This window comes from Pleurodeles waltl, unplaced genomic scaffold (assembly GCF_031143425.1).
Source record: "Pleurodeles waltl isolate 20211129_DDA unplaced genomic scaffold, aPleWal1.hap1.20221129 scaffold_153, whole genome shotgun sequence".
In the NCBI taxonomy this organism is placed as follows: domain Eukaryota; kingdom Metazoa; phylum Chordata; class Amphibia; order Caudata; family Salamandridae; genus Pleurodeles; species Pleurodeles waltl.
The window spans coordinates 293,463-311,369 of record NW_027149859.1 but is presented as its reverse complement, the minus strand read 5'-3'; positions in this window follow the sequence as shown (position 1 = coordinate 311,369).

The following is a 17,907-nucleotide window of genomic DNA, read 5'->3' as shown; positions in this document are numbered from 1 at the left end:
CCTTCTACCCAGGGCTACGGAGCTCCAAGTCGGGTAAGATTCCAGGTTTTCCCCCTGGATGGAAGTGGGAAAAAAAGAACACTTTACGTGCTTCAAAGAGGTACACAAGCACCCTCACAGTGTCAGCACTGGGCCTGCAGTGTCCCTGGGCCCATTTGTAACCTTCCAGGCAGCTATTTTACACATTATGAGTGTTTCAGCTCCAAGGGGGCAAAGTCACTCCTTCTACCCAGGGCTACGGAGCTCCAAGTAGGGTAAGATTCCAGGTTTAACCCCGGGATGGAAGTGAAAAATAAAAGAACACTTTACATGATTCAAAACGGTACACAAGCACCCTCACAGTGTCAGCACTGGGCCTGCAATGTCCCTGGCCCATTTGCAACCTCCAGGCAGCTGTTTTCGACATTAGGCTCCAAGGGGGCAAAGTCACTCCTTCTACCCAGGGCTACGGAGCTCCAAGTAGGGTAAGATTCCAGGTTTTCCCCCTGGATGGAAGTGGAGAAAAAAGAACACTTTACGTGCTTTAAAACCGCACACAAGCACCCTCACAGTGTCAGCACTGGGCCTGCAATGTCCCTGGCCCATTTGCAACCTTCCAGGCAGCTATTTTACACATTATGGGTGTTTCAGCTCCACGGGGGTAAAGTCACTCCTTCTACCCAGGGCTACGGAGCTCCAAGTCGGGTAAGATTCCAGGTTCTCCCCCTGGATGGAAGTGGGAAAAAAAGAACACTTTACGTGCTTCAAAGAGGTACACAAGCACCCTCACAGTGTCAGCACTGGGCCTGCAGTGTCCCTGGGCCCATTTGTAACCTTCCAGGCAGCTATTTTACACATTATGAGTGTTTCAGCTCCAAGGGGGCAAAGTCACTCCTTCTACCCAGGGCTACGGAGCTCCAAGTAGGGTAAGATTCCAGGTTTAACCCCGGGATGGAAGTGAAAAATAAAAGAACACTTTACATGATTCAAAACGGTACACAAGCACCCTCACAGTGTCAGCACTGGGCCTGCAATGTCCCTGGCCCATTTGCAACCTTCCAGGCTGCTATTTTACACATTATGAGTGTTTCAGCTCCAAGGGGGCAAAGTCACTCCTTCTACCCAGGGCTACGGAGCTCCAAGTAGGGTAAGATTCCAGGTTTCCCCCCTGGATGGAAGTGGGGAAAAAAAAAGAACACTTTACGTGCTTTAAAACCGCTCACAAGCACCCTCACAGTGCAAGCACTGGGCCTGCAATGTCCCTGGCCCATTTGCAACCTCCAGGCAGCTGTTTTCGACATTAGGCTCCAAGGGGGCAAAGTCACTCCTTCTACCCAGGGCTACGGAGCTCCAAGTAGGGTAAGATTCCAGGTTTCCCCCCTTGATGGAAGTGGAAAAAAAGATCATTTTTCGTGCTTCAAAACGGTACACAAGCACCCTCACAGTGTCAGCACTGGGCCTGCAATGTCCCTGGGCCATTTGCAACCTTCCAGGCAGCTATTTTACACATTATGGGTGTTTCAGCTCCAAGGGGGCAAAGTCACTCCTTCTACCCAGGGCTACGGAGCTCCAAGTAGGGTAAGATTCCAGGTTTCCCCCCTTGATGGAAGTGGAAAAAAAGATCATTTTTCGTGGTTCAAAACGGTACACAAGCACCCTCACAGTGTCAGCACTGGGCCTGCAATGTCCCTGGGCCATTTGCAACCTTCCAGGCAGCTATTTTACACATTATGGGTGTTTCAGCTCCAAGGGGGCAAAGTCACTCCTTCTACCCAGGGCTACGGAGCTCCAAGTAGGGTAAGATTCCCGGTTTTCCCCCTGGATGGAAGTGGAAAAAAAAGAACACTTTACGTGCTTTAAAACCGCAGACAAGCACACTCACAGTGTCAGCACTGGGCCTGCAATGTCCCTGGCCCATTTGCAACCTCCAGGCAGCTGTTTTCGACATTAGGCTCCAAGGGGGCAAAGTCACTCCTTCTACCCAGGGCTACGGAGCTCCAAGTAGGGTAAGATTCCAGGTTTTACCCCTGGATGGAAGTGGAAAAAAAAGAACACTTTACGTGCTTCAAAGAGGTACACAAACACCCTCACAGTGTCAGCACTGGGCCTGCAGTGTCCCTGGGCCCATTTGTAACCTTCCAGGCAGCTATTTTACACATTATGAGTGTTTCAGCTCCAAGGGGGCAAAGTCACTCCTTCTACCCAGGGCTGCGGAGCTCCAAGTAGGGTAAGATTCCAGGTTTTCCCCCTGGATTGAAGTGGGGAAAAAAAAGAACACTTTACGTGCTTTAAAACCGCACACAAGCACCCTCACAGTGTCAGCACTGGGCCTGCAATGTCCCTGGCCCATTTGCAACCTTCCAGGCAGCTATTTTACACATTATGGGTGTTTCGGCTCCACGGGGGTAAAGTCACTCCTTCTACCCAGGGCTACGGAGCTCCAAGTCGGGTAAGATTCCAGGTTTTCCCCCTGGATGGAAGTGGGAAAAAAAGAACACTTTACGTGCTTCAAAACTGTACACAAGCACCCTCACAGTGTCAGCACTGGGCCTGCAATGTCCCTGGCCCATTTGCAACCTCCAGGCAGCTGTTTTCGACATTAGGCTCCAAGGGGGCAAAGTCACTCCTTCTACCCAGGGCTACGGAGCTCCAAGTAGGGTAAGATTCCAGGTTTTCCCCCTGGATGGAAGTGGAAAAAAAATAACACTTTACGTGCTTTTAAACTGTACACAAGCACCCTCACAGTGTCAGCACTGGGCCTGCAATGTCCCTGGCCCATTTGCAACCTTCCAGGCTGCTATTTTACACCTTATGAGTGTTTCAGCTCCAAGGGGGCAAAGTCACTCCTTCTACCCAGGGCTACGGAGCTCCAAGTAGGGTAAGATTCCAGGTTTTCCCCCTGGATGGAAGTGGGAAAAAAAAGAACACTTTACGTGCTTTAAACCCGCACACAAGCACCCTCACAGTGCCAGCACTGAGCCTGCAATGTCCCTGGCCCATTTGCAACCTTCCAGGCTGCTATTTTACACATTATGAGTGTTTCAGCTCCAAAGGGGGCAAAGTCACTCCTTCTACCCAGGGCTACGGAGCTCCAAGTAGGGTAAGATTCCAGGTTTCCCCCCTGGATGGAAGTGGGGAAAAAAAAAGAACACTTTACGTGCTTTAAAACCGCACACAAGCACCCTCACAGTGCAAGCACTGGGCCTGCAATGTCCCTGGCCCATTTGCAACCTCCAGGCAGCTGTTTTCGACATTAGGCTCCAAGGGGGCAAAGTCACTCCTTCTACCCAGGGCTACGGAGCTCCAAGTAGGGTAAGATTCCAGGTTTTCCCCCTTGATGGAAGTGGAAAAAAAGATCATTTTTCGTGGTTCAAAACGGTACACAAGCACCCTCACAGTGTCAGCACTGGGCCTGCAATGTCCCTGGGCCATTTGCAACCTTCCAGGCAGCTATTTTACACATTATGGGTGTTTCAGCTCCAAGGGGGCAAAGTCACTCCTTCTACCCAGGGCTACGGAGCTCCAAGTAGGGTAAGATTCCCGGTTTTCCCCCTGGATGGAAGTGGAAAAAAAAGAACACTTTACGTGCTTTAAAACCGCAGACAAGCACCCTCACAGTGCCAGCACTGGGCCTGCAATGTCCCTGGCCCATTTGCAACCTCCAGGCAGCTGTTTTCGACATTAGGCTCCAAGGGGGCAAAGTCACTCCTTCTACCCAGGGCTACGGAGCTCCAAGTAGGGTAAGATTCCAGGTTTTCCCCCTGGATGGAAGTGGAAAAAAAAGAACACTTTACGTGCTTCAAAACGGTACACAAGCACCCTCACAGTGTCAGCACTGGGCCTGCAATGTCCCTGGGCCATTTGCAACCTTCCAGGCAGCTATTTTACACATTAGGAGTGTTTCAGCTCCAAGGGGGCAAAGTCACTCCTTCTACCCAGGGCTGCGGAGCTCCAAGTAGGGTAAGATTCCAGGTTTCCCCCCTGGATGGAAGTGGGGGAAAAAGAACACTTTACGTGCTTTAAAACCGCACACAAGCACCCTCACAGTGTCAGCACTGGGCCTGCAATGTCCCTGGCCCATTTGCAACCTTCCAGGCAGCTATTTTACACATTATGGGTGTTTCAGCTCCAAGGGGGCAAAGTCACTCCTTCTACCCAGGGCTGCGGAGCTCCAAGTAGGGTAAGATTCCAGGTTTTACCCCTGGATGGAAGTGGAAAAAAAAGAACACTTTACGTGCTTTAAAACCGCACACAAGCACCCTCACAGTGTCAGCACTGGGCCTGCAATGTCCCTGGCCCATTTGCAACCTTCCAGGCAGCTATTTTACACATTATGGGTGTTTCAGCTCCAAGGGGGCAAAGTCACTCCTTCTACCCAGGGCTACGGAGCTCCAAGTCGGGTAAGATTCCAGGTTTTCCCCCTGGATGGAAGTGGGAAAAAAAGAACACTTTACGTGCTTCAAAGAGGTACACAAGCACCCTCACAGTGTCAGCAATGGGCCTGCAGTGTCCCTGGGCCCATTTGTAACCTTCCAGGCAGCTATTTTACACATTATGAGTGTTTCAGCTCCAAGGGGGCAAAGTCACTCCTTCTACCCAGGGCTACGGAGCTCCAAGTAGGGTAAGATTCCAGGTTTAACCCCGGGATGGAAGTGAAAAATAAAAGAACACTTTACATGATTCAAAACGGTACACAAGCACCCTCACAGTGTCAGCACTGGGCCTGCAATGTCCCTGGCCCATTTGCAACCTCCAGGCAGCTGTTTTCGACATTAGGCTCCAAGGGGGCAAAGTCACTCCTTCTACCCAGGGCTACGGAGCTCCAAGTAGGGTAAGATTCCAGGTTTTCCCCCTGGATGGAAGTGGAGAAAAAAGAACACTTTACGTGCTTCAAAACTGTACACAAGCACCCTCACAGTGTCAGCACTGGGCCTGCAATGTCCCTGGGCCATTTGCTACCTTCCAGGCAGCTATTTTACACATTATGGGTGTTTCAGCTTCAAGGGGGCAAAGTCACTCCTTCTACCCAGGGCTACGGAGCTCCAAGTATGGTAAGATTCCAGGTTTTCCCCCTGGATGGAAGTGGGGAAAAAAAGAACACTTTACGTGCTTTAAAACCGCACACAAGCACCCTCACAGTGCCAGCAGTGAGCCTGCAATGTCCCTGGCCCATTTGCAACCTTCCAGGCTGCTATTTTACACATTATGAGTGTTTCAGCTTCAAGGGGGCAAAGTCACTCCTTCTACCCAGGGCTACGGAGCTCCAAGTAGGGAAAGATTCCAGGTTTTCCCCCTGGATGGAAGTGGAAAAAAAAGAACACTTTACGTGCTTCAAAACGGTACACAAGCACCCTCACAGTGTCTGCACTGGGCCTGCAATGTCACTGGGCCCATTTGCAACCTTCCAGGCAGCTATTTTACACATTATGGGTGTTTCAGCTCCAAGGGGGCAAAGTCACTCCTTCTACCCAGGGCTGCGGAGCTCCAAGTAGGGTAAGATTCCAGGTTTTCCCCCTGGATGGAAGTGGAAAAAAAAAAACACTTTACGTGCTTCAAAACTGTACACAAGCACCCTCACAGTGCCAGCACTGGGCCTGCAATGTCCCTGGCCCATTTGCAACCTCCAGGCAGCTGTTTTCGACATTAGGCTCCAAGGGGGCAAAGTCACTCCTTCTACCCAGGGCTACGGAGCTCCAAGTCGGGTAAGATTCCAGGTTTTCCCCCTGGATGGAAGTGGGAAAAAAAGAACACTTTACGTGCTTCAAAGAGGTACACAAGCACCCTCACAGTGTCAGCACTGGGCCTGCAGTGTCCCTGGGCCCATTTGTAACCTTCCAGGCAGCTATTTTACACATTATGAGTGTTTCAGCTCCAAGGGGGCAAAGTCACTCCTTCTACCCAGGGCTACGGAGCTCCAAGTAGGGTAAGATTCCAGGTTTAACCCCGGGATGGAAGTGAAAAATAAAAGAACACTTTACATGATTCAAAACGGTACACAAGCACCCTCACAGTGTCAGCACTGGGCCTGCAATGTCCCTGGCCCATTTGCAACCTTCCAGGCTGCTATTTTACACATTATGAGTGTTTCAGCTCCAAGGGGGCAAAGTCACTCCTTCTACCCAGGGCTACGGAGCTCCAAGTAGGGTAAGATTCCAGGTTTCCCCCCTGGATGGAAGTGGGGAAAAAAAAAGAACACTTTACGTGCTTTAAAACCGCTCACAAGCACCCTCACAGTGCAAGCACTGGGCCTGCAATGTCCCTGGCCCATTTGCAACCTCCAGGCAGCTGTTTTCGACATTAGGCTCCAAGGGGGCAAAGTCACTCCTTCTACCCAGGGCTACGGAGCTCCAAGTAGGGTAAGATTCCAGGTTTCCCCCCTTGATGGAAGTGGAAAAAAAGATCATTTTTCGTGCTTCAAAACGGTACACAAGCACCCTCACAGTGTCAGCACTGGGCCTGCAATGTCCCTGGGCCATTTGCAACCTTCCAGGCAGCTATTTTACACATTATGGGTGTTTCAGCTCCAAGGGGGCAAAGTCACTCCTTCTACCCAGGGCTACGGAGCTCCAAGTAGGGTAAGATTCCAGGTTTCCCCCCTTGATGGAAGTGGAAAAAAAGATCATTTTTCGTGGTTCAAAACGGTACACAAGCACCCTCACAGTGTCAGCACTGGGCCTGCAATGTCCCTGGGCCATTTGCAACCTTCCAGGCAGCTATTTTACACATTATGGGTGTTTCAGCTCCAAGGGGGCAAAGTCACTCCTTCTACCCAGGGCTACGGAGCTCCAAGTAGGGTAAGATTCCCGGTTTTCCCCCTGGATGGAAGTGGAAAAAAAAGAACACTTTACGTGCTTTAAAACCGCAGACAAGCACACTCACAGTGTCAGCACTGGGCCTGCAATGTCCCTGGCCCATTTGCAACCTCCAGGCAGCTGTTTTCGACATTAGGCTCCAAGGGGGCAAAGTCACTCCTTCTACCCAGGGCTACGGAGCTCCAAGTAGGGTAAGATTCCAGGTTTTACCCCTGGATGGAAGTGGAAAAAAAAGAACACTTTACGTGCTTCAAAGAGGTACACAAACACCCTCACAGTGTCAGCACTGGGCCTGCAGTGTCCCTGGGCCCATTTGTAACCTTCCAGGCAGCTATTTTACACATTATGAGTGTTTCAGCTCCAAGGGGGCAAAGTCACTCCTTCTACCCAGGGCTGCGGAGCTCCAAGTAGGGTAAGATTCCAGGTTTTCCCCCTGGATTGAAGTGGGGAAAAAAAAGAACACTTTACGTGCTTTAAAACCGCACACAAGCACCCTCACAGTGTCAGCACTGGGCCTGCAATGTCCCTGGCCCATTTGCAACCTTCCAGGCAGCTATTTTACACATTATGGGTGTTTCGGCTCCACGGGGGTAAAGTCACTCCTTCTACCCAGGGCTACGGAGCTCCAAGTCGGGTAAGATTCCAGGTTTTCCCCCTGGATGGAAGTGGGAAAAAAAGAACACTTTACGTGCTTCAAAACTGTACACAAGCACCCTCACAGTGTCAGCACTGGGCCTGCAATGTCCCTGGCCCATTTGCAACCTCCAGGCAGCTGTTTTCGACATTAGGCTCCAAGGGGGCAAAGTCACTCCTTCTACCCAGGGCTACGGAGCTCCAAGTAGGGTAAGATTCCAGGTTTTCCCCCTGGATGGAAGTGGAAAAAAAATAACACTTTACGTGCTTTTAAACTGTACACAAGCACCCTCACAGTGTCAGCACTGGGCCTGCAATGTCCCTGGCCCATTTGCAACCTTCCAGGCTGCTATTTTACACCTTATGAGTGTTTCAGCTCCAAGGGGGCAAAGTCACTCCTTCTACCCAGGGCTACGGAGCTCCAAGTAGGGTAAGATTCCAGGTTTTCCCCCTGGATGGAAGTGGGAAAAAAAAGAACACTTTACGTGCTTTAAACCCGCACACAAGCACCCTCACAGTGCCAGCACTGAGCCTGCAATGTCCCTGGCCCATTTGCAACCTTCCAGGCTGCTATTTTACACATTATGAGTGTTTCAGCTCCAAAGGGGGCAAAGTCACTCCTTCTACCCAGGGCTACGGAGCTCCAAGTAGGGTAAGATTCCAGGTTTCCCCCCTGGATGGAAGTGGGGAAAAAAAAAGAACACTTTACGTGCTTTAAAACCGCACACAAGCACCCTCACAGTGCAAGCACTGGGCCTGCAATGTCCCTGGCCCATTTGCAACCTCCAGGCAGCTGTTTTCGACATTAGGCTCCAAGGGGGCAAAGTCACTCCTTCTACCCAGGGCTACGGAGCTCCAAGTAGGGTAAGATTCCAGGTTTTCCCCCTTGATGGAAGTGGAAAAAAAGATCATTTTTCGTGGTTCAAAACGGTACACAAGCACCCTCACAGTGTCAGCACTGGGCCTGCAATGTCCCTGGGCCATTTGCAACCTTCCAGGCAGCTATTTTACACATTATGGGTGTTTCAGCTCCAAGGGGGCAAAGTCACTCCTTCTACCCAGGGCTACGGAGCTCCAAGTAGGGTAAGATTCCCGGTTTTCCCCCTGGATGGAAGTGGAAAAAAAAGAACACTTTACGTGCTTTAAAACCGCAGACAAGCACCCTCACAGTGCCAGCACTGGGCCTGCAATGTCCCTGGCCCATTTGCAACCTCCAGGCAGCTGTTTTCGACATTAGGCTCCAAGGGGGCAAAGTCACTCCTTCTACCCAGGGCTACGGAGCTCCAAGTAGGGTAAGATTCCAGGTTTTCCCCCTGGATGGAAGTGGAAAAAAAAGAACACTTTACGTGCTTCAAAACGGTACACAAGCACCCTCACAGTGTCAGCACTGGGCCTGCAATGTCCCTGGGCCATTTGCAACCTTCCAGGCAGCTATTTTACACATTAGGAGTGTTTCAGCTCCAAGGGGGCAAAGTCACTCCTTCTACCCAGGGCTGCGGAGCTCCAAGTAGGGTAAGATTCCAGGTTTCCCCCCTGGATGGAAGTGGGGGAAAAAGAACACTTTACGTGCTTTAAAACCGCACACAAGCACCCTCACAGTGTCAGCACTGGGCCTGCAATGTCCCTGGCCCATTTGCAACCTTCCAGGCAGCTATTTTACACATTATGGGTGTTTCAGCTCCAAGGGGGCAAAGTCACTCCTTCTACCCAGGGCTGCGGAGCTCCAAGTAGGGTAAGATTCCAGGTTTTACCCCTGGATGGAAGTGGAAAAAAAAGAACACTTTACGTGCTTTAAAACCGCACACAAGCACCCTCACAGTGTCAGCACTGGGCCTGCAATGTCCCTGGCCCATTTGCAACCTTCCAGGCAGCTATTTTACACATTATGGGTGTTTCAGCTCCAAGGGGGCAAAGTCACTCCTTCTACCCAGGGCTACGGAGCTCCAAGTCGGGTAAGATTCCAGGTTTTCCCCCTGGATGGAAGTGGGAAAAAAAGAACACTTTACGTGCTTCAAAGAGGTACACAAGCACCCTCACAGTGTCAGCAATGGGCCTGCAGTGTCCCTGGGCCCATTTGTAACCTTCCAGGCAGCTATTTTACACATTATGAGTGTTTCAGCTCCAAGGGGGCAAAGTCACTCCTTCTACCCAGGGCTACGGAGCTCCAAGTAGGGTAAGATTCCAGGTTTAACCCCGGGATGGAAGTGAAAAATAAAAGAACACTTTACATGATTCAAAACGGTACACAAGCACCCTCACAGTGTCAGCACTGGGCCTGCAATGTCCCTGGCCCATTTGCAACCTCCAGGCAGCTGTTTTCGACATTAGGCTCCAAGGGGGCAAAGTCACTCCTTCTACCCAGGGCTACGGAGCTCCAAGTAGGGTAAGATTCCAGGTTTTCCCCCTGGATGGAAGTGGAGAAAAAAGAACACTTTACGTGCTTCAAAACTGTACACAAGCACCCTCACAGTGTCAGCACTGGGCCTGCAATGTCCCTGGGCCATTTGCTACCTTCCAGGCAGCTATTTTACACATTATGGGTGTTTCAGCTTCAAGGGGGCAAAGTCACTCCTTCTACCCAGGGCTACGGAGCTCCAAGTATGGTAAGATTCCAGGTTTTCCCCCTGGATGGAAGTGGGGAAAAAAAGAACACTTTACGTGCTTTAAAACCGCACACAAGCACCCTCACAGTGCCAGCAGTGAGCCTGCAATGTCCCTGGCCCATTTGCAACCTTCCAGGCTGCTATTTTACACATTATGAGTGTTTCAGCTTCAAGGGGGCAAAGTCACTCCTTCTACCCAGGGCTACGGAGCTCCAAGTAGGGTAAGATTCCAGGTTTTCCCCCTGGATGGAAGTGGAAAAAAAAGAACACTTTACGTGCTTCAAAACGGTACACAAGCACCCTCACAGTGTCTGCACTGGGCCTGCAATGTCACTGGGCCCATTTGCAACCTTCCAGGCAGCTATTTTACACATTATGGGTGTTTCAGCTCCAAGGGGGCAAAGTCACTCCTTCTACCCAGGGCTGCGGAGCTCCAAGTAGGGTAAGATTCCAGGTTTTCCCCCTGGATGGAAGTGGAAAAAAAAGAACACTTTACGTGCTTTTAAACTGTACACAAGCACCCTCACAGTGTCAGCACTGGGCCTGCAATGTCCCTGGCCCATTTGCAACCTTCCAGGCTGCTATTTTACACCTTATGAGTGTTTCAGCTCCAAGGGGGCAAAGTCACTCCTTCTACCCAGGGCTACGGAGCTCCAAGTAGGGTAAGATTCCAGGTTTTCCCCCTGGATGGAAGTGGACAAAAAAGAACACTTTACGTGCTTTTAAACTGTACACAAGCACCCTCACAGTGCCAGCAGTGAGCCTGCAATGTCCCTGGCCCATTTGCAACCTTCCAGGCTGTTATTTTACACATTATGGGTGTTTCAGCTCCAAGGGGGCAAAGTCACTCCTTCTACCCAGGGCTACGGAGCTCCAAGTAGGGTAAGATTCCAGGTTTTCCCCCTGGATGGAAGTGGGAAAAAAAAGAACACTTTACGTGCTTTAAAACCGCACACAAGCACCCTCACAGTGCAAGCACTGGGCCTGCAATGTCCCTGGCCCATTTGCAAGCTCCAGGCAGCTGTTTTCGACATTAGGCTCCAAGGGGGCAAAGTCACTCCTTCTACCCAGGGCTACGGAGCTCCAAGTACGGTAAGATTCCAGGTTTTACCCCTGGATGGAAGTGGAAAAAAAAGAACACTTTACGTGCTTCAAAACGGTACACAAGCACCCTCACAGTGTCAGCACTGGGCCTGCAATGTCCCTGGCCCATTTGCAACCTCCAGGCAGCTGTTTTCGACATAAGGCTCCAAGGGGGCAAAGTCACTCCTTCTACCCAGGGCTACGGAGCTCCAAGTAGGGTAAGATTCCAGGTTTTCCCCCTGGATGGAAGTGGAAAAAAAAGAACACTTTACGTGCTTCAAAACGGTACACAAGCACCCTCACAGTGTCAGCACTGGGCCTGCAATGTCCCTGGCCCATTTGCAAGCTCCAGGCAGCTGTTTTCGACATTAGGCTCCAAGGGGGAAAAGTCACTCCTTCTACCCAGGGCTACGAAGCTCCAAGTAGGGTAAGATTCCAGGTTTTCCCCCTGGATGGAAGTGGGGAAAAAAAAAGAACACTTTACGTGCTTTAAAACCGCACATAAGCACCCTCACAGTGCAAGCACTGGGCCTGCAATGTCCCTGGCCCATTTGCAACCTCCAGGCAGCTGTTTTCGACATTAGGCTCCAAGGGGGCAAAGTCACTCCTTCTACCCAGGGCTACGGAGCTCCAAGTAGGGTAAGATTCCAGGTTTTCCCCCTGGATGGAAGTGGAGAAAAAAGAACACTTTACGTGCTTTTAAACTGTACACAAGCACCCTCACAGTGCCAGCAGTGAGCCTGCAATGTCCCTGGCCCATTTGCAACCTTCCAGGCTGCTATTTTACACATTATGAGTGTTTCAGCTCCAAGGGGGCAAAGTCACTCCTTCTACCCAGGGCTACGGAGCTCCAAGTAGGGTAAGATTCCAGGTTTTCCCCCTGGATGGAAGTGGACAAAAAAGAACACTTTACGTGCTTTTAAACTGTACACAAGCACCCTCACAGTGCCAGCAGTGAGCCTGCAATGTCCCTGGCCCATTTGCAACCTTCCAGGCTGCTATTTTACACATTATGAGTGTTTCAGCTCCAAGGGGGCAAAGTCACTCCTTCTACCCAGGGCTACGGAGCTCCAAGTAGGGTAAGATTCCAGGTTTTCCCCCTGGATGGAAGTGGAAAAAAAAGAACACTTTACGTGCTTCAAAACGGTACACAAGCACCCTCACAGCGTCAGCACTGGGCCTGCAATGTCCCTGGCCCATTTGCAACCTCCAGGCAGCTGTTTTCGACATTAGGCTCCAAGGGGGCAAAGTCACTCCTTCTACCCAGGGCTGCGGAGCTCCAAGTAGGGTAAGATTCCAGGTTTCCCCCCTGGATGGAAGTGGGGGAAAAAGAACACTTTACGTGCTTTAAAACCGCACACAAGCACCCTCACAGTGTCAGCACTGGGCCTGCAATGTCCCTGGCCCATTTGCAACCTTCCAGGCAGCTATTTTACACATTATGGGTGTTTCAGCTCCAAGGGGGCAAAGTCACTCCTTCTACCCAGGGCTGCGGAGCTCCAAGTAGGGTAAGATTCCAGGTTTTACCCCTGGATGGAAGTGGAAAAAAAAGAACACTTTACGTGCTTTAAAACCGCACACAAGCACCCTCACAGTGTCAGCACTGGGCCTGCAATGTCCCTGGCCCATTTGCAACCTTCCAGGCAGCTATTTTACACATTATGGGTGTTTCAGCTCCAAGGGGGCAAAGTCACTCCTTCTACCCAGGGCTACGGAGCTCCAAGTCGGGTAAGATTCCAGGTTTTCCCCCTGGATGGAAGTGGAAAAAAAAAAACACTTTACGTGCTTCAAAGAGGTACACAAACACCCTCACAGTGTCAGCACTGGGCCTGCAGTGTCCCTGGGCCCATTTGTAACCTTCCAGGCAGCTATTTTACACATTATGAGTGTTTCAGCTCCAAGGGGGCAAAGTCACTCCTTCTACCCAGGGCTGCGGAGCTCCAAGTAGGGTAAGATTCCAGGTTTTCCCCCTGGATTGAAGTGGGGAAAAAAAAGAACACTTTACGTGCTTTAAAACCGCACACAAGCACCCTCACAGTGCCAGCACTGGGCCTGCAATGTACCTGGCCCATTTGCAACCTCCAGGCAGCTGTTTTCGACATTAGGCTCCAAGGGGGCAAAGTCACTCCTTCTACCCAGGGCTACGGAGCTCCAAGTAGGGTAAGATTCCAGGTTTTCCCCCTGGATGGAAGTGGAAAAAAAAGAACACTTTACGTGCTTCAAAACCGCACACAAGCACCCTCACAGTGTCAGCACTGGGCCTGCAATGTCCCTGGCCCATTTGCAACCTTCCAGGCAGCTATTTTACACATTATGAGTGTTTCAGCTCCAAAGGGGCAAAGTCACTCCTTCTACCCAGGGCTGCGGAGCTCCAAGTAGGGTAAGATTCCAGGTTTTCCCCCTGGATGGAAGTGGGAAAAAAAAGAACACTTTACGTGCTTTAAAACCGCACACAAGCACCCTCACAGTGTCAGCACTGGGCCTGCAATGTCCCTGGCCCATTTGCAACCTTCCAGGCAGCTATTTTACACATTATGGGTGTTTCGGCTCCACGGGGGTAAAGTCACTCCTTCTACCCAGGGCTACGGAGCTCCAAGTCGGGTAAGATTCCAGGTTTTCCCCCTGGATGGAAGTGGGAAAAAAAGAACACTTTACGTGCTTCAAAGAGGTACACAAGCACCCTCACAGTGTCAGCACTGGGCCTGCAGTGTCCCTGGGCCCATTTGTAACCTTCCAGGCAGCTATTTTACACATTATGAGTGTTTCAGCTCCAAGGGGGCAAAGTCACTCCTTCTACCCAGGGCTACGGAGCTCCAAGTAGGGTAAGATTCCAGGTTTAACCCCGGGATGGAAGTGAAAAATAAAAGAACACTTTACATGATTCAAAACGGTACACAAGCACCCTCACAGTGTCAGCACTGGGCCTGCAATGTCCCTGGCCCATTTGCAACCTCCAGGCAGCTGTTTTCGACATTAGGCTCCAAGGGGGCAAAGTCACTCCTTCTACCCAGGGCTACGGAGCTCCAAGTAGGGTAAGATTCCAGGTTTTCCCCCTGGATGGAAGTGGAGAAAAAAGAACACTTTACGTGCTTTAAAACCGCACACAAGCACCCTCACAGTGTCAGCACTGGGCCTGCAATGTCCCTGGCCCATTTGCAACCTTCCAGGCAGCTATTTTACACATTATGGGTGTTTCAGCTCCACGGGGGTAAAGTCACTCCTTCTACCCAGGGCTACGGAGCTCCAAGTCGGGTAAGATTCCAGGTTCTCCCCCTGGATGGAAGTGGGAAAAAAAGAACACTTTACGTGCTTCAAAGAGGTACACAAGCACCCTCACAGTGTCAGCACTGGGCCTGCAGTGTCCCTGGGCCCATTTGTAACCTTCCAGGCAGCTATTTTACACATTATGAGTGTTTCAGCTCCAAGGGGGCAAAGTCACTCCTTCTACCCAGGGCTACGGAGCTCCAAGTAGGGTAAGATTCCAGGTTTAACCCCGGGATGGAAGTGAAAAATAAAAGAACACTTTACATGATTCAAAACGGTACACAAGCACCCTCACAGTGTCAGCACTGGGCCTGCAATGTCCCTGGCCCATTTGCAACCTTCCAGGCTGCTATTTTACACATTATGAGTGTTTCAGCTCCAAGGGGGCAAAGTCACTCCTTCTACCCAGGGCTACGGAGCTCCAAGTAGGGTAAGATTCCAGGTTTCCCCCCTGGATGGAAGTGGGGAAAAAAAAAGAACACTTTACGTGCTTTAAAACCGCTCACAAGCACCCTCACAGTGCAAGCACTGGGCCTGCAATGTCCCTGGCCCATTTGCAACCTCCAGGCAGCTGTTTTCGACATTAGGCTCCAAGGGGGCAAAGTCACTCCTTCTACCCAGGGCTACGGAGCTCCAAGTAGGGTAAGATTCCAGGTTTCCCCCCTTGATGGAAGTGGAAAAAAAGATCATTTTTCGTGCTTCAAAACGGTACACAAGCACCCTCACAGTGTCAGCACTGGGCCTGCAATGTCCCTGGGCCATTTGCAACCTTCCAGGCAGCTATTTTACACATTATGGGTGTTTCAGCTCCAAGGGGGCAAAGTCACTCCTTCTACCCAGGGCTACGGAGCTCCAAGTAGGGTAAGATTCCAGGTTTCCCCCCTTGATGGAAGTGGAAAAAAAGATCATTTTTCGTGGTTCAAAACGGTACACAAGCACCCTCACAGTGTCAGCACTGGGCCTGCAATGTCCCTGGGCCATTTGCAACCTTCCAGGCAGCTATTTTACACATTATGGGTGTTTCAGCTCCAAGGGGGCAAAGTCACTCCTTCTACCCAGGGCTACGGAGCTCCAAGTAGGGTAAGATTCCCGGTTTTCCCCCTGGATGGAAGTGGAAAAAAAAGAACACTTTACGTGCTTTAAAACCGCAGACAAGCACACTCACAGTGTCAGCACTGGGCCTGCAATGTCCCTGGCCCATTTGCAACCTCCAGGCAGCTGTTTTCGACATTAGGCTCCAAGGGGGCAAAGTCACTCCTTCTACCCAGGGCTACGGAGCTCCAAGTAGGGTAAGATTCCAGGTTTTACCCCTGGATGGAAGTGGAAAAAAAAGAACACTTTACGTGCTTCAAAGAGGTACACAAACACCCTCACAGTGTCAGCACTGGGCCTGCAGTGTCCCTGGGCCCATTTGTAACCTTCCAGGCAGCTATTTTACACATTATGAGTGTTTCAGCTCCAAGGGGGCAAAGTCACTCCTTCTACCCAGGGCTGCGGAGCTCCAAGTAGGGTAAGATTCCAGGTTTTCCCCCTGGATTGAAGTGGGGAAAAAAAAGAACACTTTACGTGCTTTAAAACCGCACACAAGCACCCTCACAGTGTCAGCACTGGGCCTGCAATGTCCCTGGCCCATTTGCAACCTTCCAGGCAGCTATTTTACACATTATGGGTGTTTCGGCTCCACGGGGGTAAAGTCACTCCTTCTACCCAGGGCTACGGAGCTCCAAGTCGGGTAAGATTCCAGGTTTTCCCCCTGGATGGAAGTGGGAAAAAAAGAACACTTTACGTGCTTCAAAACTGTACACAAGCACCCTCACAGTGTCAGCACTGGGCCTGCAATGTCCCTGGCCCATTTGCAACCTCCAGGCAGCTGTTTTCGACATTAGGCTCCAAGGGGGCAAAGTCACTCCTTCTACCCAGGGCTACGGAGCTCCAAGTAGGGTAAGATTCCAGGTTTTCCCCCTGGATGGAAGTGGAAAAAAAATAACACTTTACGTGCTTTTAAACTGTACACAAGCACCCTCACAGTGTCAGCACTGGGCCTGCAATGTCCCTGGCCCATTTGCAACCTTCCAGGCTGCTATTTTACACCTTATGAGTGTTTCAGCTCCAAGGGGGCAAAGTCACTCCTTCTACCCAGGGCTACGGAGCTCCAAGTAGGGTAAGATTCCAGGTTTTCCCCCTGGATGGAAGTGGGAAAAAAAAGAACACTTTACGTGCTTTAAACCCGCACACAAGCACCCTCACAGTGCCAGCACTGAGCCTGCAATGTCCCTGGCCCATTTGCAACCTTCCAGGCTGCTATTTTACACATTATGAGTGTTTCAGCTCCAAAGGGGGCAAAGTCACTCCTTCTACCCAGGGCTACGGAGCTCCAAGTAGGGTAAGATTCCAGGTTTCCCCCCTGGATGGAAGTGGGGAAAAAAAAAGAACACTTTACGTGCTTTAAAACCGCACACAAGCACCCTCACAGTGCAAGCACTGGGCCTGCAATGTCCCTGGCCCATTTGCAACCTCCAGGCAGCTGTTTTCGACATTAGGCTCCAAGGGGGCAAAGTCACTCCTTCTACCCAGGGCTACGGAGCTCCAAGTAGGGTAAGATTCCAGGTTTTCCCCCTTGATGGAAGTGGAAAAAAAGATCATTTTTCGTGGTTCAAAACGGTACACAAGCACCCTCACAGTGTCAGCACTGGGCCTGCAATGTCCCTGGGCCATTTGCAACCTTCCAGGCAGCTATTTTACACATTATGGGTGTTTCAGCTCCAAGGGGGCAAAGTCACTCCTTCTACCCAGGGCTACGGAGCTCCAAGTAGGGTAAGATTCCCGGTTTTCCCCCTGGATGGAAGTGGAAAAAAAAGAACACTTTACGTGCTTTAAAACCGCAGACAAGCACCCTCACAGTGCCAGCACTGGGCCTGCAATGTCCCTGGCCCATTTGCAACCTCCAGGCAGCTGTTTTCGACATTAGGCTCCAAGGGGGCAAAGTCACTCCTTCTACCCAGGGCTACGGAGCTCCAAGTAGGGTAAGATTCCAGGTTTTCCCCCTGGATGGAAGTGGAAAAAAAAGAACACTTTACGTGCTTCAAAACGGTACACAAGCACCCTCACAGTGTCAGCACTGGGCCTGCAATGTCCCTGGGCCATTTGCAACCTTCCAGGCAGCTATTTTACACATTAGGAGTGTTTCAGCTCCAAGGGGGCAAAGTCACTCCTTCTACCCAGGGCTGCGGAGCTCCAAGTAGGGTAAGATTCCAGGTTTCCCCCCTGGATGGAAGTGGGGGAAAAAGAACACTTTACGTGCTTTAAAACCGCACACAAGCACCCTCACAGTGTCAGCACTGGGCCTGCAATGTCCCTGGCCCATTTGCAACCTTCCAGGCAGCTATTTTACACATTATGGGTGTTTCAGCTCCAAGGGGGCAAAGTCACTCCTTCTACCCAGGGCTGCGGAGCTCCAAGTAGGGTAAGATTCCAGGTTTTACCCCTGGATGGAAGTGGAAAAAAAAGAACACTTTACGTGCTTTAAAACCGCA